The 27,990-nt window shown below is 36.3% G+C and overlaps 1 protein-coding gene across 1 annotated transcript in view; it reads right to left on the bottom strand.

Moving 5' to 3' along the window:
• Positions 1 to 26,219, bottom strand: part of LOC132946368 (mucin-2) — a 130,812-nt gene extending 104,593 nt beyond the window's left edge. The window contains exon 1 of the mRNA XM_061016346.1: positions 25,896 to 26,219. The gene's annotated coding sequence lies outside the window, so the exon portion shown is untranslated. The remainder of the gene's footprint in view (positions 1 to 25,895) is intronic.
• Between the last annotated feature and the right edge of the window lie 1,771 nt (positions 26,220 to 27,990).

The raw sequence follows: 27,990 nt of genomic DNA, 5'->3' as shown, positions 1-27,990 counted from the left end.
GCGATTGTTACGGATGTTGTAAACTCATTTCGCGCCGAGCTTGGAAACGCGAGCGCGCACATGATTCGATTGTTGTTCGTGATCAATAATAATAATAATATAATGCATGTACAATGCACCGCGTAAACAATTAATTTAATAATAATAATCGGTATACCTACACAATATATATATACATATAGGTACCGCGGTTGGTGGTTTATACCGTGGTAATGAGTCAGCTGTCGCTCAATTTTTAATATTTTCACTTTATTAAGTAATATAACATAATAATAATATTATGTTACATTGTGCTCTGCGGTCGGGTACATAATAATAATAATAATAATATCATATATTAGGTACACAATACGTCAAAGACAACAATGCGGTTCACCGGTACGCGATAATACGAAAACAATGATAATAATATGATATTCCGCCGTCGTAATTAAACGACATATGATGTAAATGTAAATATCACTTTTAAAGGTAAGACTTTTGAGATATAACTTTTAAAGTACATTTCACAATTATATTATAAATTATACTGTTGTTGTTGTTCAATAAATGTTATTATTAACGCGATTGGTGGATGGCTGTGCTGAGTGACTAGGTTTTTTTTTATTTCCGAGCGAATGTCGAGTTGAACAAATATTACGAATAATTGGCTAAACATTTACCGTTTTCGTAAGTACCGAGTTAAAAAGGACGTTTCATCCGATGGTCCAAGTGAAATTGTTTCGACGACGACATGCTCGACCACTTTGACCCGTTACCGCACTCGTGTTTCGACTTCAATAGTAATTATATTATTACGTTTTTACGTGCTACCGATTTATTATTATCATCCATAATAATGTACTATTGTATTATTTAGCTCATCGTGAAATACTCTTCAAAATTCAAATAATAATTATTATTTTCAAGCCGATAATTGAAGTCGTAAAATCCATTGACTTATTCTATTAATAGCAGTCGTACCTAGTTCACATCGCTTTCGGGCGCCAGACTGAGTTTGTACAAATATTGCATGTAATTTTACATAATATTTTGTAATTATTTACTTTATATTATAACTGTCAATTTAAATAAATAAATAATATTATATCGTGTGTGTGTGTGCATCGTTAAGGGACCAAAGACGAATATTAATACTATTATAATAGCCACATAATTGCATATACCACCCCCAAACGCTCGAAAAACTCACAAATGCGCGGTCGCCTAACCCCCAAAACATACAAATTTAAACTAATCCTATTACTGGCGAGAATGTGTTTACCAGTGACTCGATGCGGTATGAAAGTTTAGAATCCAATTAAGAAACGTTCGTTTCCGAATCGTTACAATTAGGCGTCGTAATTTTGAATTCATCGCGGTTTATTACAATGCTGCCACGGCGAATAGACTTAAAGTGAATGAATTTTTTTAAAGACATTTTTGACCTACTACAACAGTTTGTTCTGGTTTCAGGTTTGGTCTGGAGAGTCAATTGTTTACCGACTGGACAATGTCATAATAATATTAATATGTTTATACGGACATACGCCCACACAGCATTTGGGAAATTACAATATTTTGTGAATATTTTAAAGTGCTTGAATAATGAATAATTTGACTAATAATATTTTATAAATATTTTCTTCTCATGATAACAAAATAATGTACTATATGATTGTAATATGTTTATATGGACTGTACAGGACGATTCGCCGAAGACGCTCACCCCAGTTTTCCAATATATTATGTTTGTATCTCCAAAGAACACTCCTCGAGCAGTTTTTACGAAAAATCTTAAGTATTTGAAAATACGACCTGCTAGAAATACCCTAAAAATTATATTTCGAAAATATAAGAGGGCGCAGAGCATAATATAGCTTGGTGAATCACCCTGTATACATGATACAAGCCCTGACCCAGGTGGCACGTCTGGCACTCGCACAGAGTAGTAAATATTTCGAGACTCGCGATTTTTTAGGTTTTTAACTCCGTCAGCGCCGTCGCGGTTCTTATATATAATATATTATTATATAGATACGTGCGCACTCTGTTCGCCGGATAATGTAATAACGCGTCTCGCTCACTCCATTTTTTTTCTGGTTTCTTTCTGTGAATTTTTTTTTATTATTCCGTTTTGTCTACGCAAACAAAACAAATCATCCGGAGCGAAGGAAATTACCGCGCGTAAACGGTTTGCAGCGGCTATACTATAGTGCAGAGCCCCATGAATATTATTATATTATCTAACTACATCGTTTGGCGTACAACTGCTATTATATAGATATAATGTAAATACACAATTACCTACTTTTTTCTCTCCTTTTTTATTACTATTATCATTCGCGTACACTTCTACGTGTCAATCTGACCACTCGCACAACAAACGGTTTCTATACTACAGTGTTTTGCAACGCGTATCTGTTACACATACACACACAAGTGACGACCCAAGTCCGCAGTAATAATGACGTATACTTAGAGTTGTAGTTATGGTATACTTCTGGTATTGCAGCAGCAGCAGGACTTGGCTCGTTTATCCGCGATGACAGCCGCAGCCATATCGTACCCGCATCGTACTCGACCTCCGACCATAATATGACATGATAATATTATTATTATTATTATTATTATTATCGTTATAATTATTTATAAAGTTCCTGAACTAGATCATGCTCAGCACAAAATAATAATATATTACACGACACGTCACACCGTATGTCCGTATGATGTAGTACCTATATGTTATTGTATAGGTATTATGCGTATGCAAAACGACATATAGGAAACGTGTCGGCGCGCGTGTTTGTGCGATTTCATGGTCTACATATTATATTATTATTATGATGATAAAAAAACGACGGATCGCGTGAAAAACGTGTAATAATTACATAGACATTATATTATAGGTATTAAGTACGTCTAATGAGAAAAACGTCTGTTACGTCGTCCGACTGTGACGCGAGACCCTGGAGAAAATACGACTTTGCGGAAACCCTAAGTGGTCGTCGGAGAGACCGAGAGACGGACAAAAGCCGAGCGCATATTATTATACGACCGATCGTTTCAATGCCGACGAGTTTTAGTCGTGTCGTGAATATTCAACTCATCTCGAAAAAAGAAAATCGGACGACACGCTCAAGGTTTAAGCCGCGATCTCGACACCGTGCAGAGTTGTCGTGAGAATTTATTGTGCTCGGGGCTTTCCTACGATCTATATATAAAATTATATTAGTTGTCGTTGTACGTCTCGTGTGCGCGAAGACGTTTTGTTTGACGTTATACCTAGGTAACCTTACACGGCTTATGCAAAACACTCGCGGTTTTTTATGATGTACTTTACGCGGATACGTCGTGTACTCGTGTCGTGAGGTGACTATACATCATTACGATTACGACCACGGTAACCATATAGGTATCGTTGAGGCTAGTACCGGCATTACCACGCCCATACCACGGTATAAAAATATTATATTATTAACGCGGCCGACGAGTGTGTTTCTAAAGGAATGTTTATTTTTTTTTTAAACAAACCGTATTATTCGGCTACAATAAACGTTCGGCGGCCGAACGGGCAAAACGAATTTTTAATGACAATATATCATTATACCTACACTAGGTATAATAAATGTTGTTATTATTATTATTATTCTGATGTGCGTGTCGTTTATCACGACAAATGAGTTACATAATTACGACGAAACAACCGTAAAATCGTTTACGAGCTCGGTACCACCGTGGTACATATAGGTATACGTTTTTCGATATAATATTATATAGATAGGTATAATAACCCTATGTGTTTACCGGGCGCATATTATCGTACGTGTAATACGTGCTCGGTGTGTATCAGCCACAATATAAGAGTGTATTTATTATTATTATTATTATTATTATATGTAAGACGGTAAACGAAAAAATAAAAAGGTACGTATAAAGAACGATGATCTATATTTATACAACGTACATAATATTATAGTACCTAGGTATAATAATATGCAATGTAACCAGTGCACTGTAATAGCAGTATTATATTTTTGGCGAGCGACCGATTACCGCAACGACGGAGAGAATAATATTGTGTAAGGTAGGCGAAACTATGCGCTACCGATTCGGTGAGCGCATAATAATAATAATAATAATATTTGATACACATAAGGTACCTGCATAATATAGGTATGTGTCGGTATACCGCGTTTGGTCGAAAATTATTGTATAACAATACGATAATATTATTATTATTATTTGTACGGGAATTCGTAAATTATTATCGTACAGCTAAATCGTGGCTAGAGACTTAAGTGCGTCGGAATGCTTAATAGCCGCTGACGTACAAAATGTTATATTATAGTTATATATTATTACGATTGGTTTTTTGATTTTAAAGCGTTCTTCTCGAAAACTATACCGTGTCCGAGTTGAAACTTAAATCAGTTAAAATGAAAATGTGGATAAAATTGAAGACAGTGTGTGTGTGTGTGTGTGTCTCTCTCTCTCTCTCTCTCTATATATATATATCATTATGTTTTAATGATATGTATTTATTTTGCTACTGCCATAACGGACTTATTGATTTTATTGACCACTCTATACCCATATATGGTTATTGGTTATAATTTATAAAATAATGGTCAATAATATAATATTGTGATAGTACCACTATAATCAATGACTCTGCACGCTTGACTCATATTTTGGCAGCATAAACATTTTCCCTGTTTTGTAAGACTCGTTAGTCTACGCGCTTACAAACAAAAGTCATTTTTTTATCATAATGCATTCGGTCACTGAAATTTTGAAAGCAGAATATTATTTTCTAAAAACGTAAACGTATAAATATTAAATATTGCACAAAAGAGTTTCATACTAAAAACTAGTAGGAAATAAGCGTTTCACATATGGAGGAGAAGTAAAATGGCTAAAGGGTAACCCGAAAACGATGTGGTTCACTGTATTATACTCTATAATGATCGTGTCAACTCAAAACGCTCAGAGGATCGTAACATTTTTGTTTGACAATAATATTGATAGTTTTTACAAACATTTAATACAAAAATAATAATAGACCATAACAGAAAATTTTTTTTTGAACATGTATTTACAATTTACAGGTACAATTATATTGTCACACGTATCGATCTATTTTTCCCATTATTATTATTATTATAGGTATAACTCGTCGTATCGTTGTTGTATCATTATAATGTTTTTCTGTGAATAATCGGCGGCTCGGTTTACGCTGTGGCCGAGCCGCTCTCGCGGGCCGAGGGTTTGTGGGGAATGACGGGGATGGGGGTATTAGGGGTAGCTGGGTTGGAAGGGACTTCGGTAATGAATACTGTCCGTTAGCAGTTTTCCATCGGCGAGTATATTATTATTATTATTATTATATGCAGAGAGAATTTCCCGGACGCTAATTGCCCGCCGACCCCTCCCGGCGGCGGCGGCGGTGGTCCGATTCGTCGGCCGGGGAAAAGCACAACGGATTTTCGGTGCACTGCTCTGTTGGCTGCTGCTAATGAGACCGACTTTTAGCCGGCCCATAAGGGTAATCGCGTGTATAACTCGCCGCAACAGCGTATTAAAGGCACGCACCGTATATATATGTACTTACTGTTATATACATTATAATATCATGTTGGCCAAAATCGTAATTGGCATTAGAGGGCTGCATAGTTGTAGTCGCGAGGGGCAGGCGGTACTTCGGTATAATATATATAGCACTTTGCTTACCTAGCTACATAATTTGACGTATATTATAATTATTTACATTAGGTAGGTAGGTATGGGAATAATTTGATTATAATTAGAGGTGGGTCAAACTCGAAAATATTATGGTCTCGAACCGAACCGAACGTATACATGTCGAATATTTCGTTTGAACCGAAATTGCACCGAGCTTTTGAATCGGCATTTTTATGTCAGGACAAAATGCAGATCAAAATTTAAAACATTTTTTCGTTCGAAATATTGCGACCCACCTCTAATAATAATATTATATCAATATTCAATATATTACCCATCAACGACCGCAATTGGATACACTTTTATCTGCACGAGGTAAATCATCGAGAGACTGAAACTCTGCCACCGCCATCATTAAAACTGTATTGTCCTCGCCAACATTATATCATAGCCCAAGTGGAGACGAAAGTCGTACGCCGTTTTTTTTCGCCACCACACCCTTTGCACCGTACACGACCCATTGTTCGTCGACACGATGTTAGAGTCATCGTTTAATTATCACCCCATTTTTTTTCTTCTTTAAACGTTCGCTAATAGCTGCTTGACAAATTATAAGCCGCCGAAGCACGAGTTTTCCATGAGCGACAATTGTTTATTTTTTTAACGATATTTTAATCGACGCATTCAATTTGATTTTTCTAGCAGTCGTCGATTTACTCTATGCGATGGGAATAACTCCTATGGAAATAGTACGAATATTTGTACAGTTAATTTTACCAAAAATACTAAAAAAATATTATATCTTGATTAGAGCACGGTGCAAAATATAATAATTATCAACCGATCGCAAACGAGTGGAAATTACATCTACACGTCACTGCAGACTTTTTTAAAAATATTTTACTTAGGGTCGACTCATTTTTCATTACATTTTTCTGTAATATATAATGAAACACGGCAAAAAGTAAATGATTGAACATTTTCGAATAACCGCGAATAAGCTACCCACCTTATTGCGGAGAAAGATTACGATAGTAATAATATATTTCTAAAATTAATACCATTACGTCATAATATTTAGTTTTTGAATCCCGCGTATCTACTAAACTTTACGAAAACTTTGGACGTCGAAAATGTCGGTAAGGACAGATAATGTAGCTGGTACCTATATAGGTAGTATTTTACCGATGACCTATCGCCCGCTTTGAAAATTGGTGCTGGAAAAATACCCGAAGACAAAGATAAGACGTACCGTTATAGTAATGCGTACGGGAAGTTGTGTAGTGAGTAATGGCGCTCAAAAAGAAACTTTGTACGTATAGAAGACAGATGTACAATAGAATTCCGGCGAAAAGCCAATCGGCTAACTGTAATAATATATAAGACGAGAACTTGCTGAACTAAAGTAGTTTAAATAAATCAACTAGGTAGCATATTATATATACATATAGTTTCTAATTTCTTGGGAAACATTTCGGAGAGGATTAAAATCGCGGGTAATCTTTAAATTATCGTAAGGGGGAATCCGATTGTTGTAGTTCGCGAATTCCGAATCCGGCGAGAATGTATATTTTGATTCTAAGCGACCACCGGCGAGGAACACAACGCAAATATCGTACTTACAAGTATCATAATATGATATTCACAGGTTAGGTATACGTCATAACTCAATAGCATATTATATACTATGCGTTCCGTATAGAGGGAGACTTTTACAAAGAGTTCATAGAATTCGAGAATTCGTTTTATGTAGGTACCTATACCATAATATATTATACTATCGTTATTCGCCGGCTGACTTTAATATAATTTGCTCAAACCAATATGTTTTCGCTTTATTAAGTTATCAGCTACATATACGCCTTCGTATGGTACCGCTGATGCACTGTATAGTACAGAGTTAATTAGAAATATAAATTTGTGTTTACGCTGGGTTTATATATATGGGTGTGTTTGAACTATATATTTTAATTAAACATCAACTGCATTAATATAATAATAATATATAATATAATGCACTACTAGACCAATCAAAATAATCCGATTCACTAGACATAATTAAATAAGATGCTTTGTATTAGAGTGGAAATACCAATAATTTATATACACAGTCATGTTCGAAGAATATTTATCATGCAGCAACAGCAACATTACCGTCTTTTGATCTTTTGGTTTGAATTCAGTTACAGCGAATACAATATATCATTATACGCGCGTATATTATGCTGGCGTGGGCATTATAATAATATTATATATATATATATATATATAATAAATATATTATACGAGTACGACGCAAACGGGAAATGGCGTATAATATTCAATATCGAAATACCGCCTTTGAGTAGACGGTTGCGGGAAAACCGTAAAACACTACCGCGGTCATCGTTACCCATTATGAAATGGCAGAGCCGATGATAACATAATACGCACAAGACACGCGAAATTCAAATAAAACGCCGCCGTAGTTATTCGAATGGTCGCGTGCATGTGATACAGCCGACTGGTGTGGTTTTAAAATTCAACCGATCGGTACCTACTGATGGCCAGAGACGAAAACAAAACGCGGGCACTCTCGAACACGACTTTTATTAAATCTTCTTCAATCATTGGCTTTTTACGGAAACATCACGAAGCCGCTTCTCTCGTCAGTTACTGAACTATATAATATACAACATGGAATGTGCGTCGTGGTTGAGATCCGGTCCGCCAAGGATGTCACCATCTTGATTCTCGTGTCATCGAAGAAACGGTATAATATTTTTGTTCACGATATGTGATAACGATTATCAAACACTCGATTTATTTACATCGTAGAGACGTAGACAATACATACTGGATAGAGCTATGCGTATATCACGCGTGAATGAATCCGGCCCCGAGGAATTAGGTACAATAGACACGTCACCATATCATTATAACAGTACCTATATTATTATCACGATTTCGATTCTGTTCGGTCTTTTGGTCGACAGTGCTGGCGCAGAGTGGGTCACCACCTCGTCACCGCCCTCATCACTACTCCCATCACTACCCTCGCAATTACCCCCGTCAACACACCGTAGTCTATATTATAATTTATACCGCACCGACATTGGCGACGATTCTAGTACCACGGATTTGACTAATGGTCCGCGTGTACAAACAATCGGAAGCTCGCGGCCGCCGCCAGTGCAGGACCAAACCGCACATTCGTCACGCCGAAACTATGTAAGTCCGACGCCAAAAATACACGAGAGAGAGACTAGAGAGACGGTGTGGCGCGCAGATGTTCACCACCGACGTCGGTGGGTTTGGGGGGTGGGAGTAGTTGCGGGGAGGCTCACACAAAAACAACTCCAAACCGGGTAGTCCTGGTGCAGCAAGAACCCAGAGCCATTGTTTGCGGGTTCGCTGTGCGGTATAAACGCTTTCACGGTTTGATAATAATACATATATAATAATATATTATAACGCCGCACAATATATATCGTGCGCTTTCACCTTCTCCGCGCGATGGGTTGTTCCGATGAAATTATAACGGAATCAAACATCAAACTTCCGCAAGTGTCATATAAATGTGTGCGTGTGTGTGTGTGTGCAAACAGGAAGTCACACGCCGCGGTCTTGTGAACCAGACGGACGTCTATAATATATATATTATATATATATATAGGTATATTGTTATTACGCGTAACGATGGCACGTGGTCGGTCGTAATAACCTATCACTTCATCACATTCCCGAAATAGCGGAGAAAAATAAAACACTCAATCGCGGAATTTTCCAATTATCTAAAACGATCGATCGGATGACGCTCTCAGAACAGGATTCGAAATCCGGATCGCATTTCAATCGTACGACAGCGTAGGTCGTCGGGTGAAAGCGAAATGCGTTATTATCATTATTATTATTATTACACTATTTCGGCAGTCGAAAGAGAGAAAAATAAGTTTCCGAAACCGATCGAATGCGTATGCAGAGGAACTTTATACCTGACGCCGCGTGGTGTACACAAAACGGTCGCAAAACTCGTCAGTCTCAACCATAAAGGTACTCTCGATTATTTTGCGACCGGCACACTATAATATTATCATAATACGCAGATGTACCCGTAAGATTGAGTTACTTCTACCTATGTATTCCGTATTTCACCACATATTATTTTTATATTATGCTCGCGAGGTATTAACACTCACTCCGGTATTATATGTGTGGTATCGTGTGGTTAATGAGCCTGCACTCCTTGCTTTCCGCCCGCCCGAATCAGAGCGCATTATACTATCGCCGCCGCCGCTTCCTGATTACATTTTCTCTTGTTATTGAATAACTTTTATTTTTTCCTCTCCGTCGAACCGTCGGAGGAGGATTAGGTACCTACTATTACGAGCCTTGTTTATTTGTTGTTTTCCTTTTTTTTCGATTCGCAGTAAATCTTTCGTTGTGATGTTACGTCCGCGGCTCATACCTATATATTGTGTTGTGTGTGACGGTGTCGATGTCACGGCGAAAGTCACATCTTCGGTCTGGTCGACGAGCCGCAAAAGGCCGTGCCGGGTCCGTCTTCTCCGGCACACGTCGTAATAATAAAATAACACGATGTTATTATTACGTGCCGATATTTTATTATACTCCGAAGACGACGACAATCAATCAAAAACCACTTTTGCAGCTCAAAGACGACGACGACAACGATGTAATAAATAAATAAGAAGAAAAGAAAACTGCACCGTGGCGGTCGCGTGCGAGCAGGAAGCGTCTCTCAAAGATGACTGCGCGGCGGAGTCATTCGACTGATTAATAATAATTATTAATTATTAATACCGTAACATTTTATTATTATAATAATATTATAGTTCGTATCGATTACCTCAATTCGAAACGAAAAAAAAACGAACTTAAATATTTAACGATAATATGCGACAAAGACACGAATCCGACGTGACGTTAATTATACAGAAACCAGTTAACGACTGCGGGAAAAAATAAACGAATTAAAAATCAAATTGAGGTGCTGTTAGTGAACCGCGGTTTCCCCGCTCAACTAGACGAGTTCAACTCTTTATTTACAGTTTGTAAATATTGTTAATAATTCGACATTCGAAACACAGAATAAAGGTTTTTAAAAAACTCGTGACATCGCTACTTCTGAATGACAATTTTTCTTTAGCCAAATAGTTTGTACCTACTTCTTTTAATATTATTGGTAAAAACGGGTTAGTGCCACGACTATAAGGCCTTAGGATCAAACGAGTAAAATATCGAAGTGACAACGCAATAGTAGGTAAACAATAGAAACGATCAATTCGTGACAAACACTGACCCTGACGTCCTTGTATAAAAAATAATAACATATTATTATTAATTTTATAGAGTGTTAAAAATAATAAGTCTTGAAATATCGGAGGCAGCCGTCGTCATGAGACATCGTGGTGTGTTATGATATATTATTACTTATATATATACCATGCAGACTTACAACCGCTACTGCGGTATAGTCACATCGTTTGAATCACACAAACGCTATTAATATCACGACGACGGATGTGCATACGAATTAATAATATTTTACATTATAATATGTAGGTGCCTACGGATTTACGATCGCAGATGGAAATATACATTTTCAAAACGCGCCTCGTCTGTATAATTATTATTTATGTGAAAATTATGCGCCGACCGTATATATATATATATATATATATTATATTACACTACAGCTGCAGAGTATTAGAAACGTTTCGAAATATAAATCACCGAACCATCCATTGTATTATTCATCAACGCTGTATTATTTTTCTTCTCTTATAATATTATCTACGTACAACAATCCTCTCTGTGCGCTAGTATTATACACTGCATGCTTTATGCGGATATACTATGTATAATATAAGACGTCGACGTGCATAGTTCAACACTGTCTGTGTTTTCCACGGAACAATATTCCGCGATGATCAACTATTATCATGATAATAATTTACACACACGATCGGTCGGAGATAGAATATTATAATGTTTTATAGTGTTACTATTATATTATACAGCCGAACCATCGCCAAAAACGAACGTATATAATATTATGTATATGTCTTGAAAGTTTGTACATCACTTGCAGACTGACGATCGGACGAAAGAGAGAGAGAGGAAACTGTATGTTATTATTATTCATATGTTATATTATATAGATTGATCGCCGCTATGATATTATTATATATAACGTGTACCCATACGATTACACGCATATTTTGGTCATGAACAGGACTCAAATTGAATCGCAGCGCCATACAATGCAATTTATGATGAGAGTAGTATAGGTATTATTATCAATAACGATCGGCGTGTGATATGTAAATTAAGGGTCATTACGTGTGTTATTGAGTATTGTTCGCGTAACGCCATATTTATATATATATAGATAAGTAGTACTCACAGGTACATAATATAATAATAATGTTATATCTCTACACGGGTTATGCGCTACCTATCGTCCGAAAAGAGAATAGTGAAATTCCGTAGTCCTTATTACTGCTGTTGCGGGACTCGGCTCGTTTAATAATTTCGATTTATAATTAACACGCACAACAATGAGATCGTTAAAAAACATTCGACTGCGGACGGTATCGGAGAACGACGATGATGTTTTTTATACACTCGAATCCGATGCCGCCGCCGCCGTCGCCGTCGCAATAATAATAATATTATAACAACACTGCTGAGCGAGCATAATAATAATAATAATAATAATATATTATATTATTATATATTCCAAATCGGGGTTTTGCCTCCAGCGCGTGTTTTGTCTTCGTCGTCGGCTGCTTTTGACAAATATTCGTGAGGTGTATATATCATCCGTAATAATAATATTGATGTGTTATAGATCGACGGACGGTCGTCGTTTTTCGTGGGCACCACACGAGTTTTTCCGACCCAGAGTCCTGCAGGACACGTATGCGCAGGACTTTCTGCAGTACGTCAGGAGCAGGACGATAATATTGGTATTATGTTGTTTATTATTACGAGCCGCGGCAGGTGGAAAATCAACGGGTCTATAGACATCCTAATCGTAGATTATCATATAGGTACACAAAAATATTATGTAAGCAGGCGTATACCTAGGTACATAACGTGTAATGCATGTATATAATATGCATAATATATAAACCGCGATAAACACTTGCGTAGGTGTTATGTGACCGACGCGACACTGCGTGGTCAAGTGTGTTTTTTCTGCAATTGGTGAGGAAGTACAACGAAGACGATGACATATTGTCAAATAGAAAATACGCATGTTCAATGTACATACTCGTATTATTTATTAAACACACACCTGCTGCCAAAATCGTATTTGTTTATTATACATTTGAATAACTGCTGCGCCTTCTAATACGCATAGACGACAACGCTTTCACTTTATTGCAACAGGAAAACAGAAGATGCTTCTCGCGACGATTTCGTAATCTGCTAAAAAAAATGTGTGTTTCCTTCGCGTCTTGTTCGACGTATAATATTATATTATTATTATATAGGTAAAACGGTCCCGATGAGGTGGTGTCTCTAACCATGACGCGTCGTCGGTGATTTTTTTCCACTCGCTCGGAGGTTTTTTCTCCTTTGGCTCGCTGCAGAGTTCTACACGTCGTATCCGCCGACTCGTGGTAAACACGAAAATAATAGCTCGAACGAGCGGGGCGTGGTCGTTATACAGACGCGTATAGTCGCTAATGACTCCTGCACCGCGACTCTCCGGAGAGACGTCGGAGTTATTTACGGCCGCGACGGCGATTAAAAACGAATTACGGCGACAATATCCATCGAAGCACGATCCGTCGTCTCACACCTGCCCGCAACCCCACGAGCCGGAGCGTCGCCGTGGAGAGAGGGTTGTTGATCGCTCGTACGACCCTCGCACGCACGCCGACGTCATAATATTTTCGCGTTTTATCGTCGGCTGCAGTGCACTGGAAAACGAAACATTTATGAAACTCGCGATTCCGATGGTCTATACACTAGCTGTATATAATAATATATCGTATACGAGCCGCATATTATGACGACGTGAAGACGATCGGCGGCGTTTCGACGTTGATAGATCGTGTTTAAATTTCTTGCGCGAGTGCCCGCACCGCACTCGAAACGCCGCCACGACTATTGCTGGCTCCACCCTCCCCCCCATTTTTACCGAGTTTTCAATACCACCAGCGGTGTAGAAGGGTGGTGGCGGTGGTGGTTGGAGGGTTAACACACACGTATATACAACGCGCATATTACACCGTCCCGATGATTTATGATATTCCGGCAACTTTTGTGTACAAAATGTTTATGCCACCGCAGAGTATGTGTGTGGGTGTGGGTGTGTGTGTGTGTGTAGGGGCGTTATACATATTTAACAGCCATTTGTCTGCGTGTCTCTCGCCCCCGCACCGCCGCCGTCCGAATATTTTTGACGATTACGCGCCGTTTAGCCTCTCCTGCACCCCACGGCGAGGGAGCCGAAGGTGATTGACGACGACGACGACGTATTTATATATTATTACTTATTAGATAATAATAGTATATAATAAAATGGAATACACCGCAGTCAGCCAGCGCCGCCGACGTTTCCGATCGACACGACGTTTTTCGCCGATCGATTTTCGCAGCAACAATAATAACAGCTGACGTGTGCACACATTATCATACCTATAAGTACTGTAAGTTATATCAACACAACCGTGGTATATTCGGTAATACCACCCGGACGAAGTGGCCGATACCTATATAATATTATAATCCTCGGTGAGCGCGATTATTCGCAATTTAACGGACCATTCACGCGAGTCGTCTCGGCCACCGGAAAATAATAATTATTATCATCATTCAGTCGCACGCTTTTCAAACCCATTGAAATCAGGACACACACAATGGCCGGCTTGATTGGACTCGGCGTTGTTTGCGTGTCACTGCACCGGTGCAGTGCAGCTCGCCCGCGCCGACGAGAAGATGCAGCAGGACGATGGTTTTTCGCCGACGAGTCTGAATAATTTTTTTTAATTCCCGAAGTCTGTCGTGGTGGCCTGCCGTTTTGCTGTGAAATTTTTGGCGAAGAATGCATACTTTTTTCCGGTAATACCTACCATGAAAATCCGCTCGACAAAAACAAATATTTTTCGGTTCATACATATACGTAACCGCGCGCGACCAAGGTTACCGCGCGGCGCTAAAACGTTTTCGCAGTATCGATTTCCCACCCATCTCGTACTGTGCCTCCCGGCTCACGTTTCTTAACGATGTTCGTTTTTATTTAATGCCTAAACCACGGGTTTCGAGAAGGCAGCGTTTAATTTTCTTTTCCAGTTTTACACAACAAATAAATACACATTTCCGTCGTAATGCGCTCTGCGGGAATTTATTTTCGTACCATTAATGACTGCATAATAATGAATATGTAATAATAATAATAATAATTATAATAATAATAATATAATGGAATAGTTTCCTTTTTCGTGTTCAATTAGTTTTCGCTTTTGTTAGAGAATTCGAATTTAAAAACTTCTAAAGCAGTATTTATCATTCATTTTTTTCGTTTTTTAATTTATTCAAACGATTTTTACTGAACCGTATAATGTAGGTGTAATACCAGATACCTACTGTATGTACCCAGGTATGTATATCGAATCTCGAACAACTTATTCATTAATTAAATGTGTTCTACCGCGCACTTTCATCTTAATAGCTTAACCTTGACTATAATATATTATTTATTGCTCTCGTTTATCGCATTCAGTCCAACAACAATGAGGTATATTAAAAACACGCCGATAGTCTCCGCACAACTGGTTTGTACTTTCTTCTCATTTCTTTATTGCATATTTTATATACTGGTATAATGATATGTACACCCAACCGATACTCGTTCGATTCCCCCTTTCCTTTGCCCGTCCGGACGACTCTGGCCATCATTAACTGCAACGATAGAATTTTCAATATCGTATATTATACGATTACAGAAAAAAAACAAAAATAGTCGAGCTGTAGGTATGTTAAAATAATATTATGATAATTTATTTGAAAAATAAAGAAAGTAAACGATCTGACGTGAGCGTTTATTCCATTATCACACACGGTGTAAGTGTTGTCGATCGTTGAAACCGTGCGCATAATAATATATATTTTAAAAAAATAATGAGTCTTGGGAAAAAAATTAGCGTCAGAGGTGGACTTATATTTTGTCGTTTTTACTGTTTGTAGAATAATACCTAGGTACATGATAGGTATAATATATTAATATGGTTACAGCAGTACACGAACTGTACGAATCGAGTGGCGTGCGATGGGCCTGTCCGGGTTCTATCACAGCGGCTGACAATAATAATAATAATAATGATAATTAACTACCAAACGCAGTGTCGTCGTCGTCGTCGTCGTTGTTGGACATTTGCTCGCTCGTCTCTTCTTCGCCGGGTTATGTAACCGTATTTTATGTAGCTAGGTGTATAATAGTCAACCAAAGTGCTTACACATTTATGTGAAATCCGGGAAAGAACGAAACATATACATATAGTAGTCACCTACCAGATTATCGTACAACTTTATGTAATTCCGTTTGTACCCAACACTCGCAGAATATTATGCGCATAGAGTTTTTAAAATATATTTTTAGGTATTTTATTTCATTGTATTGTGTTGTATGGTATAAGGTATATGGTATAAAACCGTGTAGTAACTGAACCGTTATCAACAATTTAATACGCTGCAGGCTGTTAAACCGATGAACAGCAATATGAAATCTCTTGATAGTTTCGGAGAAAATCTTCAAAATAGCAATGATACATGAATTATTTTAGAGTTAATTAATGTTTGAGGTCATCGTTCCAATTCACGTGACTAGCAATGGTTTTAATTTAAGATCATAGTCATACAAATCAATGTGAATCGTATTCTTAAATATTTTGAATTAACTTTTTAATAAGTAATAGGCAACTAATATATATTTGTTTAACATAGTATGTAGGTATAATAATTTTTAAACATTATGTTTCATATTGTGTATAAGACCTGCCCACTCTCTAAATATTATACACTCACGAGGGCATAGTATTATAATATATACGGTAGGTACGTGCGGAGAGTTAAGTCGTGTGTTTCTTTTCATAGTTTCAAAGATTTCGCGTTCGAAATCTACTCACATCGCACGAACGTGTGAGGTGTGAAAAGTTTAAAGGTCGTAACTGCCGCTGCAGACACGTTCCGAAGAGCTGTTACAACAGATAACTCGGTTTGTCATTATTATATTTTTTTCCCCTCAGCCAATCGCGTACGCGCTTTTCCGGCGCTTTAATAGATATTTTCCAACACTCCGCGTGTGTCGCGTACGGTCTGACGGCGCGTGGAAGGCGAACGCCGCGGAAAACGCGTTCGTGACGGCTGGACGAATATAACTCGACGTCTGCTCAGTTTTCCGACGACGATTTTCACCTACCTACCTACCTATATATGTATAGAGAGGAGCCCAGGAAATGTCGCGTAGTCGTCGTAAAGCTCGTCACATTTCGCGTGTGGCGTTTCCATTTCCTGCCCTCCCGCAACCGCTTCGTCGACACGAAATCCATTTTATTTTTTTGTGCTAAGCGTTATTTCGGAGCTTCCGTTTTCCATTATTTCACTTAACTTATGGGTCACCCCGCAATATACTCAAATATAAATTTCGATAAAAGATATACGAAATGTATAACATGTGCTTTCGAGTCAAAAAAGGCTTTGTTTATTTGGAAAAAAATTGGCAAATGAATTACGATTGGGAAATGAATCGCATCGGTCGCACGAGTGAAACAGTTGGTAGTGTCACTAGTGTTTGTTTACGAGTATTTTAAAATAATTTTAATGAACGATAAAACTGCGCTGCAGCCACCTTATATTGTATAGTTCCGCCGTTTCTTATTCTGATTTTCCGTATAAATCAAAATAATTTAATAACTACGATGTGATCGTTTCTCGTTGATCCGCTCCGCCCTCCGTCGGTCCAGCATAATATTTATTATTGTTTCGTCGCTGCAGGTAGGTAGGTAGGTACAACAACAGAGGGGACGCGTGTAGATGGTATATTATATTAATATTATATTATTATTATTATTATGTATTATGTTATAAAGAGAGCCGTTTAATATCGCAGGGCGACGGGAATGTTGTACGCGTTTTATAATGCACGGATAAAATTCCTCGGGGCCGTTTATAACTTTAATTTAAATGGCAAAAAGCAGATAAAAACCCGGTCCCCCGGATTTATGATGACATTATTTGCTTGCTACTCTACCGCACGGCGCGCGCTGAAATGCCCACGTCTGGCTATTATTATTATTACTATGCATATTTTGGAAAACAGCCTGCCCGGCCGTTATTGTCTGAATTATTATTATTACTATTTTTTTTTCCATTATAAATTGGGCAACATGGTGGCGTTCATACTTCCCACCGCCGCCGAGCTTGTACGAGTACGCACGCACACACAATCAACGACAACAAACGACGTATAAATCTTATTAGGACGAGTCTTTTGTTCCGGTGAAAATAAAAAGCAATTTTATTGCTTCCATTCCGCCTTCCCATGCACATTCACATAGTGTAGGTATATAATATATAATAATAATAATATGTATACACAAACACACAAACACACGATCGCTATGGGCAAACAGATTTCGACCTCTCTTCGTGACGTCCTCGCGTATATTGAATACCGGACATCCCTATAATACAACTGCAGCATATTATGACGACATTTTCTATACCGACCGAAACACCTCCCCGGACCGTAACCCGAGACCTGGTAAGTGGTAACTGATGAGGGTCACGTTATGTTCTGCAGCCGTGTCTTCTACGAGCGGTTTCAGTGCGACGGATTCGTCAAAAATACGCGGACAGTTCGCCTGTTGGCGTGCAACTATTATATCGAGAGATTCATTTGACATAAGTCAATATCGACATATTTTATCGACTATTGGACCGTATATTATTATGTTCGTTCATAATAATTGCAGCTGTTCACTGTGTACTCGGAATTCATTCACTAACGTTCAGGGTTAACGCCGCCGCCGCGGAGTCTATATAAAAATAATTGTTTAAATTGCACATAATATTTTACCAGCAACGTGTTTCCGAGCGATTAACTATATTTTTTATTTACACATCTAACCTATCTAATTAATAATTAATACCTAGTAATAATAAAAAATAAAATTAAAAACATTTCGAGTTATTACGATAGGTGTGTGTATGTTACTATTACGTGTTGAAATAATGTACTAATTATATATATATATAGTTACTAATTATATTATATTATATACTGCAGCGTATTTATATAGGTAATATACATTATTATAGGAGTACCTATTATGAACTTGGACATATTTTTGCATTGTCATAATGGCAATCGTTTTATTGTTACACAATTTATTACTGTAGTGGCAAATGGTAATGCACTTTATAATAATATCGTATTACGTAGGTACGTAATACGTTTCTAAATTAACATTTAAAAACTTTGGCTTTCTCAGTCATATATCTGGATATATTATTACGCACGTAATTGTTTTTTTATTTTAAAAACAAAAAACGAGGCTGGTTTCGCGTTCTTATAATATGATTATTATTATATTATGTTGAATGCCATTTACGTCGAAACAAATTATTATACCGGACTTGGCTCTCGCTTCGCACGTGCTTTACCCACATAATATTATTATAAATATATACGGGGAGATCTGTTCAACTCATTATATTTTTGGAGAACGTAAGATTTTTGAAAATATATTTTCTTTTAAGCGATTCAAAGCCGTTAGAAAACAATACATTATTGGTGAACAATATCATATTTTTCACTATTTTTATCGTTATCATTTTTGTGGTTGTACTACTCGTCCAAAATGCGATTTTATCATTTTTAAAAAACCATAACGATGGTAAAAAAATCGAAAAAAATATATTTTCAAAAACCAGTCTCTAGAGGAACGCTCATCAACCGGTAGGTACCTATTGCGCGACCGGCATGCGGCGGGGAAAAGAAACGCTTTCGTTTTCCGCACGAAAAGATATTTTGCATTTCACCCGCGCCTTTGTGACGGCGATCCGTCTTGACGGGCGTCGATGGACGGCAAAAAAATAAATACCGTTCGCGTTATGACATTATAAAACAGACGTACAAGCCATCACGCGTATAATAATATATATTATTAAAATAATAATAATAATAAATAATAACGATTTTACGTCGTCGGATTATTATACTCTCGTCTCGTGTGGAATTCACCGCGTCGAAATGGAAAGTGCACAACCGGTCGTACGGCCCCCGTCGGGTTATCGACATTGACATTGCCCGGGCGAGAGTGCAATCCGCCGCCAAAACGACCTGCGCTCGCACAAAACTGCCGCCCCGGGGTCCTAACTCGCCGCCGCCGCCGCCGCGGTGAAACCAGTTCGTCGACAGCACCGCGACGGCGCGCCAAACTCTTCGGGGTGACGTTTTGCCGACGACGGACCCGAGTTGTTATTACCGCTATTATACAGGTATCCGGTATACGGTAATAGTCATTCAGTTATTATATACGTGCGCGCGCGCGCGCGCCATAAACGCATCGTCTTCCACGATATTGTATTGTTTTTATTATTATTATTATAGACGTCACACGTCCGCGTCGTAATAGCCGGTAGGCGTAATCCGGCGACGAGACGGAACATTACGAAAAAGAAAAACGTACCGTTATTTTAATGGAGTTTTCTTCGCCCTCGGTCGCTCGACTTTTCCGTTTTCCGTTCGATAGCCTTCCGCGTAACAACATTACATACCAACCCGTAATAGGTAGGTATGCGATGGCGCCGCCGACGTTGTAATCCAGTAGATAGGTACATTACTGCACGGCGAGACGGCAGCAGCAGCTGCTGCCGTCTACATAGGTACGCAGATAAAACAAATTGCCGTTTTATGTGTAGGTATACAATGTACGGTTGCACCGTGCAGGTTTTCCCGGTATTATTCAATTATCGTCGTTTCCTACGCGTACCAACCTACCCGTATATATATATATATAAATTGACATTATATGATATTTCGCGTTCCCTGGACGTTCCACTAAATATGGCAAGGCTTACGACGACGACGACGACGAGGAGCTTCCAAGAAAATCACCAGTGAGATTGGAAACAAAGTGCAACGCCGTGTTGTCGAGCTATCAGTTAATCTGTACGCGTCATAATAATACGGGGCGATTCGCAGAGTGTGCGCACCGCCATGTTTTTTCCACGAATTTATTCGAATTCTGATTTTTGGAATTTTTAAGTATGTATTCGAGGACTGACCGTATTTCAGTTATTCAGATTTTGTTCCATTCGGGAGTTTATTGCGTTTAATGAACTCCTTCTTTTCAAACAAGAATCAAATCTTCACAGTCAGCATGTAAGTAGGTATTATCAAGCATTTTATTTTTTTAAAACGTCGATGCATCTAAATCAAATTCTGAACGATTGTAATTTCTAAATATGTTTATTTTATAAACAGATAATAGTCTACAAAGTTAAATAACAAACACTACTGGTTTGAATTTCTATATATTTGGGCACACCAACATTTTCGAAAAAGTCGTCTGATTAACAATGTACACGAAAAAGGTCGATTTAAAAAATAAATGTTGTCATTACCACAGGCCATTCATGAAAACGGTGTACAAAATCTAGGTAAGAACACTTATTTGAAAATACGGCTCTATTAAGTATAATATTTAAAAGTCCCGAGTATAAGAATTTTAATAATTTCATTATTAAACAAAAAATTGGGGTCAGCATGCTTAAAATCCCTCTGTATAATATGACGTATACCAAACGTTTTATGATCCTTCCAAGTCGCCGGTGCAGTGATTTTTTAAAGGGCTCGTTTTACTATAATATGGTTTTGGGACTATAAATTGTGGAACCTATGCGAAAACGAATTACAGCCATTAGGTCCGACTTGACGTCGTTGCCCTATTATACCGTGTCTAATATTGCGAACGATTATTTATATTTTTTTCCAAACGTGACACGCGACAATAAAATTATTATTGTGTATTGTGAACGTGAAGACGTCGACGGTCGTGCGAGTGGCACACGTCGCGTTTAGACGATATTAATATAATAATGTACACCGACTACTGTATATGTAATATTATTATTATAATATCGCTTTAACCTTGGACATTGTACACTGCAGTGCCTACCTATATAATATTTAGTCACCTGTGAACAACGAGTTCAAATTTTGTAATAGCGTTTTGAATTGGAAAAAAAATCCATTGCAAATGGGTCGTAGATGAGAAACAAAAAAACAACATAAAAACGACGACTCCTACATCACGGATGATTATTTATAATATTGTGTTACTCCGTGAAACCTACCTATATAATAATATGATATTATGATATATAGACGACTCTGTATCTACGAATAGAATGAAGACTAAAACCGTCGTACACGTCATTATAGTTAATAACGCCAACGTATTATTTCGAATACGTCTGCGGCTGTAGTATAATATACATACATACCTACCTACCTACCTGGGTGCAATCCAAAATTATTAAACGTTTTCATTCGACGTTTTGAAAATACGCTTATTACTTACTATGATATTCGTGTTAGTAATATTAGATACTATACCCTGTGGCCAATACGCATTCCGATAATACCTCTATAGGTATAATATACTTAAACGCCGCACGGTTTCAAAACGGAAACAGATATTATAATGGCCGACGATATAGGAGGTAACTCAGCGCCGGGGTTTTGACGACCTTGAAACGTTCCGGCGTCTAATGAAACGTTATGTCTTTCGGGAAAACAAGGTCAGACCGAGAGTCTCCGACGATAAAGCCCGTTTAAGACCGAAAGTGAATTTCTAATAACCACGGTATACCGAGAGAGAAGGCGCGCATGTACCTACATATTTTATTAACGTGCATATACCTAGGTATACCTACTGTATATGTTATTATTAAGTATATAAACGTGATATACATCGTCGCAGCACAATATAATATTGTGTGTACAGCCGCGGGGCGCCACGTGCGATAGATGGGCGAGTGGATCTATGGAAATCGTTTAAATTCCGTGATGAGATACTTAAAAAAAAATTCCGAGCGAAAGCCAATACGCACGCCTATAAAATTATAATATCGTTGGCTCTATATCATATTATGTTATTATAATAATGATAACGCACGGCGGAATGATAAAAAAGAAAAAAATGACAATAACAATTGTAATAAATAATAATAATATATTCAAAACAATGTAAACGACGACGACAACGACGAGTTGTGCACAAAACGTATTATTTGATAACACAATGTTTTACTTTCTTTTTCCTCTCCTCGGCGAATGCGATTTACACTTCTCCTAGTCGCCCAGCTGCACACGACCGCGAGTGTAAAATTATTGCGCGCGTGATCTCTGTCTACTCTGACGTTTCGGCGAGATCGGATATCCGCCGCAAAGTGCGACCGAGACCAGCGACACCGCTATCGGAACGAGTAGACTAAAAAAATTGTCGTTCCCGTGCCAACATATTACAATACCAGCTATTATAATATTAAAATATTATTTACAATTTTCCTGTAGGACTCGACTTGCTTAAAAATCGTAGAAATTATTGTATTAACCTATTTAATGAAATAATAGCAGCGAATGCGAACGTCGTCGTGGGTAAACAATGCGCGTTGGCCGTCCGATAGAACATTAAATTATTTCTACCTATTTATAAAATGGGAAAATATAATATAGCAACGCGATATGTGGGAAACGCATCGACTGCGCGCCGTATACCCATGACATCGCGTATTGTCAACACAATAATAATAATTATTATTTTAATAATGTGCATGTACAATATTTGTATGAAACACTGACTATCGATTAGTATAATAGAGGTTTAGACCAAACTTAAAGTGGGGGGAGCACACAAAAATATTATTTCCACGCTCTTAACAAAGACTGTCCAAACTTACTTATATTAAATATGTTTTATTCTTGTCTTTCTATTTTAAGACCTTTATAATATTATTCATATACCTACTGTATATAACTGCCATTTATTTATTAATTTTTACTATTTATGTAATAAAATAAAATAAATTAACCAAGTTCAAGACTGGTGGTGGCAATCCCCCTCTCCCCGCACTACTCTCACTCATCAAAATCACCACTGTCGTCAATTTAATCTGAGAACATTATATTATTATTCTATCGAGTAAAACAATAATGACTGTAAATGAACGCACGCGTCTTGTCTAAAAAATAGCGTTTGATGACTAAAAATGCAAAAGCCATAAAATCGAAATTAATTTTTAAAAGAAGTTTTATAATCGCGTTAAATGTTATATTAATGTTGTTGACTAGTTGCACCAATGAATAAATTCGACGAAAACAAAACAACACATTTAATCGACCGTGAATTTGTATTTAAAAACGAATTTGTCACTTCTTGGTTTTAAAAAAAAAACTATTTGTATTTGTCTTTATTCATTAATTAACCAACTGCATACGAAAAACATTGAACACAATATAATCTATTATATTATATTATATTCAAAAATGAAAAAATCATATTAAAAATAAATCATAGTAATAAATATCGTTAATAGATTAAAAAAAACTACTACAATAATATTAATAGTTAAATCACGCATACAAAATTACCAAAGAATTGGTAGAAAAAAATTTAATTTATATTTTATTCCTTTCAATTATTTATTATTATATTACCTATAATATTATAGTTGTAATATATTGATGATAATTGTAATAGAATATATTTTTACATTTTTACTATTCAAAGAAATAACAGTCGGTAGCTTGGCCATTCAGAGTTGTTATATTTGTTAAAACAGTTGAAATAATACATTAATATAAACGTTTTTGTTACGTGCAAGAAAATTGCCGTAAAAATATTAAACTTTATAACTATAAACGAAGTTTTAATGTGTTAAAACTTGATCACAATGATATGAGTTGTAATTAAATAAAATATGTATAAGCATTAAAGAAAGTGATCATAATATGATATTGTATTATTGTCGATGAAGTAGTTAAATATTTTTTATTATTTTTTTAAAACTTGGTTTTATATTTAGAGAGACAAAACTCTAACAAAAAGACCGTAGAAAATTTAAAACAAATCTACAAAGTTGAATAAAATATTTTATAGCATAATTTTATGGTACAAAAATTAAAAAATAATTCATATAATTCTGAATTTATTTTCTTATATTTACAAAAAATAATCACTCAAGCGTAATAAATTTATTTAAAATCATTTACAATAATTTAATTAAAACATAGGTATAATATCTAAATATAATCTTGTAAATGAACATTGTACACATTAAAAATGTACATATTTATGTAAAAGGAATTTTCAGGAAAAAATAGTAAGAAATAAAAGTTTGACAAATTCTAATATCATAAATACAGAAATATTCTATGTCCAAATATTTATCTATTGGTAATGTTATTTATGGAATTTATTATATTCCTGATATTAAATTATAATACGTAATTTTGAAAAAAAAATAACTTATAATATTCCACACCAATTTCGTTATTCACGTCATAAAATTATATTTTTCTCGTTTGTCGGGTAGCCTAACAATTTTTAAATTTTTGATTTTTCTATATTATTTTTTACAATGCCATATTAATATACAATGTCAATTACACCTAATTAATATTAATGAATTTTTAAGCAAATTTTATTTATTTGCATGCAAAATTACGTTATGAAATATCATATAAAAAAAAAATCGTTACTTTGAATAATAAACATATTTTAATAATTTATGTCATCTTTAAAGAAAATCGCTGCATTTTATGGCTGTGTAATAGCGTTTTATAATGATTTATAATTATATAATATATATATATATATTTTTATTGACGACAGTATAATATTGTGTACACATAATATGATGATATTATACAGAAAACCCTCACGACGTTTCCGCAATAATGACCATCAAACATTGTAGCCTAGCGTTCAAGTCTCAGGTGTACAGCGTAATAGAAATATTATACCTACTTGCGGACCCAGACTTTAAATTATTAAAATAATCCTAAACAAAAATCATAAAAAAAACAAAGGTGGAAGGGTGAAAAAAAATTTTAAATCCAAAACCCATGTTTGAATGACGTTTTCCGACAAGGAAGACGTCTGAGAGAAAACAGTGGAAAAAAATCCCAATAATGACTTTACCTGTGTATATTCGACGACTGGTGCACTTGGGGCTCTGCAGCGGCTTATCGCGGTCGTCGTCCTCCTTCGGGGGAAAAATCGGTTCGGTCCCGATGCCGTGTGCGGGTGTGTATAAAATGTGCGGTAAGATAATAATATTATTATAATATTAAATTGATATTATATTATATTATTTTATTACGATATTATGGTGAATGCGATTTCGCGAAAAAAAATTCCGTTCGGACGGACGGACTTGTGTCTGTGCGAGTGTATGTGTGTGGCGAGTGTACACGCGCGGGTAATGTCTAAATGGTGACTGCACAAGAAATTAAACCTCCGCCGTCGACGTCGTTGCGATCCGTTCATTTCGCCGGGCGAACGTGTGCTCTCGCCGCCGCCGCCGTCCTTACCACCGACCGGTCGTCTCTCGCGCGGTGATAACAACGACGGCGATTCTAGCGTTAACGTCGCCGGAAAAACGAACGGTTTACCCGGTAATCGGTTAAGGTGTACGATAATCGGCGGGTTCGATCGTTCCCGATTTTCGTTTCGTTTTTCGTCCGTTTTTCACGTGTTTATATATTATTTCCGTTACGTTTCGTTTCACATAGTGTATTTACCTACTGCGACGATTGCGTTATAGATCGATTTTACGAAATTATTCGCACGGGAGCACAATTCCGAGGTCGGAGATTAAACGCTGCACGTTGTGACGAGTGTTCCAGATCAAACATATTACAATATTGGACATAATTTGTCACTAATCCTAGATTAATATTATAAAAATGAGTTATAAACAAGCCTGCAGGGCACACACGAGTCGAGACGTTAAAGTTAAGTCAATTTTAATCTTTTTCAATTTAATTTTCATTAACTTAGTTCTTAGCTTGACTGATTTTAATTGATATATGAACTTAAAAAATAACGAGCTGCAGCTTTTAATCAAATCCAAGCTGCATTAACTTATAAATAATTAAATAATAAATATAAAAAAATATTATTAACGATGCATAATATATTGCATAAACGTTTAATTTGTATTATTTTAAACCATATTACTGGCAATTTATATATGTATATAAAAAAAATAAATACATATCTTAACTTAAGTTTTATTAATTTTTAACTTGACTAAGTTAAAGAAAAAAAAACTAGGATAAATATTAACTTTAAACATTTTAAAATGTTTTCTATCAACTTAATTTAACTTAATTAGTAGTTACAAATAATTATCATTAATTTGCTCAGGCTTGGTTATAAATTCAAAAATAACACATTTTGATGTGCAAAATAATAATAATAAATAACGTACCAACCTACGCCTTCTCTTTAACATACAAATGTATTATAATCATAAGACATATAACAGTTGAATATTTTCACAAACACGCCGACCAAATTTAAATAAACCATAATTCAGATGAAAATAATATCTTTTATTATTATGATGTATTAGTGTTGTATTTACATGTTCAAACGCTCTAACATAATATTATTGTTGTATACAAACGAAACACTATATTATTGTTATGGGTTAATGTTTTATTTTAAGTACATTTTCTTGTACAGGACCTAATAGGTACCTACTATGCAGTATTATATTATATTATTATGAGTAAAAAAAATTCACAAACTATAATATTTGTATAATTTAAAATTTATTACATCCATATGGTTTGTGATACCTACTATATTTGCATACTTGAAATTTGAATAAAGAACGATAGTATGCCAAACATGTTGTCTGGAAACACAGCACGCACGAAAAAAAATTAATCAATTAAACTAAAGACGTTCTAAGTGACAAATTGATATGTACATGACGTGTCATAAATATACACGATATTATTATTTAATTGTGTGTCATATTGTTGGCAGTCGTGGTAATTATAGTATAGTGATGATCTTCAAGCCTATTAAAATATTATACATTCTATAGCTGCAGGTAAAACGTAAGTTGTTGTGCTAAGCTCATAATAGTTGGTTTTAATAATCTGCAGTGGTCTTAAACGATTGGAAGACGTAATTAAGACGGTTGTTTTTTTTATCGCATGTGAGTATTTTAGTTACTTCAAAAAATGACCGACAACGAACGTACAAAATGTATAAGCAC

This window comes from Metopolophium dirhodum, chromosome 6 (assembly GCF_019925205.1).
Source record: "Metopolophium dirhodum isolate CAU chromosome 6, ASM1992520v1, whole genome shotgun sequence".
In the NCBI taxonomy this organism is placed as follows: domain Eukaryota; kingdom Metazoa; phylum Arthropoda; class Insecta; order Hemiptera; family Aphididae; genus Metopolophium; species Metopolophium dirhodum.
This window is presented reverse-complemented; position numbering and strand designations above follow the sequence as displayed.